Raw genomic sequence first — 2583 nt, forward strand, 5'->3', positions numbered from 1 at the left:
GTCGACACTCTGCCGGTGCGCACCGCCCATCATTGGCCGGACTAACAAGGAGACAAGCCCTCACCGGGGGAAGCACCGGTTTCCCGGGTTAGCCAGCGCTCATGCGATTTAGAAAAAGGATTAAAAAAATTCAAAAATTCAAAAAAATCATGAGCTCAAAAAAAGATAACAGATTTGCAAAAACAATCACAAATACAAAATAGTTCACGAATTCAAAAAATGTTAGCGGTTTTGGAAAAAAAATCATGAATCAGAAGAAAAAAACTGTGGATTTCAAAGTTTTCTTTGATTTGGAAACAAAGGCCTAGGATTTTGAAAAAAGTTTATCAAATATGAAAAAATCACAAAATTTGAAAAAGTTCGTTATTTTCAAAAAGAAGTTTGTGGATTTGGAAAAAGTTCGTCGGTTTTGAAATATTAAATCATGGATTTTTAAAATAAAAAACATATATTTGAAAAACATGTGGATTTTAATATATACATGTATTGAAAAAAGTTCATGTGTTTTAAGAAAATCATGAATTTTTTAAAAAATGGCGCAGATGAAAAAAAGGAAAGGAAAAGGAATAGGAACAAGAAAAAGGAAATGAAAAGAAAAGGCTGAATAAAAGCCATCCAGAAAACCAAAAAAGAAAAGCTGGACAATAGCTTGTAGGAGCTTACCAAAACTAGTCGAAAGCTTCTAGAACTTCTAAAAAAATGGAAGGAGTAATTTTCGGGAAAGAAAATGGAACAACATCGCCGCGGTCGAAGAAAGGGAAAAAAAGTAAAATGGGCAAGCCCAAGTGGAGGAGGTTTAGAGCCGGACAAGGTTTGGGTATATTGTGGTTAAAATGACGGCTAGCTTCCTTGCTTGATAGTAGTACTTCGGCCACACATGGGCACTTCAGCTCATTAGGTAATTTTGTGTTCTTTGGTGGTAGGAATAAAAAACAACCATAGGTTCATAGTGCAAACAGAAAATTCCGCCATTCTGTTTTCTTTTCCGTTTTCATGTAGAAAATCGGTTTTGCAAATTTTCGTTTCCGCTTTCATATTTCCTTTTTGTTTCCGTTTTTCCAAAAGCGAAAGCTTTCACTATGTTTTCAAACCTTGGTTAAGGCTTATTAGCGACAGTAAAATGTATCAAATGTCCTGATTCTTTTCTAAAGGTGTCAAGTTCATTGTAAAAAAAAAATCAAAACTGCATATTCTGCTCCTAAAATTATTCTAGTTGCTCACTGTAGGTCTTATGTCATGTCGACCAGCTTCGAATTATACGCGCCATAGGTTGACCGACGTCACACAACCAATATTTTTGCGAAAGAAAAACCCTTCATAGTTATATTTCTAATTTTGTGGCCCTTCTCTCATGATTTTGCACAATGTCATTCTTGTAATCATCTTTTAGTCTCGTCTTCGCACCACGGGCCTAGATCTCACTCCCCTCAGTTGCATGACGGTGGCCCCTACAATGCTCCATTCCTGAAGACTAGCATGCATGGCATAACACCCCCACTCACCCACAAACTTATATCTTCTATCGCTGCCCCTCTCTCATGATTTTGCACAATGTTGTTCTAGTAATCATATTTCAGTCTCACCTCCGCACCGTGGTGGCCCTTCAACTCAATACCCTATGATCCATGCCTATAGCCCCTCAAGTGCTTGTTGGGACTATGCACCCGCCTTTCGGTTCGGGAGTTTTGCACTGGCTGCATCTTTCATTTTGCTTCCCGGCATGCAGCACGAAGTGAAATATCATGCCTCTGAAACCCTTTCTCTTGTGGTCCTGTATGGGGGAGAGTCAATCAGATTTTTGGTAAGCACTCTCGTGCGTCTATGGGCTCCAACGTGGTTGCACACAATACTTTCCTAAAGATGACTAGTTCCCTGACGCAGTGGACCTCCTCGGCGTCATGGCTTCTGACGCTACTACGAACACATCATGTTCCATTGCACCATATGTAATATTATCCCTTTTGTTAGGGATCGCTTCTACAACTTTCGTACGAGTGAATTACATGGATTAATTTATTTGTTAACACAAGCATGATTATCTTAATATTGTTATCCTACATACCTGATAACATATCTAGTTTGCATTGTATTCTTATTTGCTTGATCACCATACTTATTATGATAATCATGATTTATCTACCGCATTTCTCCATTAATTTACTTCAGCAGTGCTCTGTCCTAAATACTAGCAGACAGAGCACAAACCCCACCTCCAAACTTCTGTCTTCTAAGGGATAAGTCTAAGCCATTCAACCAATCAGCTCAGCAAAAATCTAAAACTTGTGAGTAACGTCGTGCAATGTATCCATGCAAGCCATGAATGTTTTTTTATAAAATCTTAGCTTTAAAGAATCATATTTGATAGTATGAACCAAACAATTGACTCAAAAGTTCTACCTATAGGGCAAATTGGGTGATATATTTGAACAAGCACAACCACCAAATTTGGAATACATGTTTTTGTTGCGAATGAATGCTGGTGCTAATTTGGACCATCAATTAGGCATTGCAAAACTAAAAATACACTAATAATTATAGTAATGTTCATTAGAGAGTATATATATACTGGAGTAGGAAATGAAT

This window comes from Triticum dicoccoides, chromosome 2B, assembly GCF_002162155.2.
Source record: "Triticum dicoccoides isolate Atlit2015 ecotype Zavitan chromosome 2B, WEW_v2.0, whole genome shotgun sequence".
NCBI lineage: Eukaryota > Viridiplantae > Streptophyta > Magnoliopsida > Poales > Poaceae > Triticum > Triticum dicoccoides.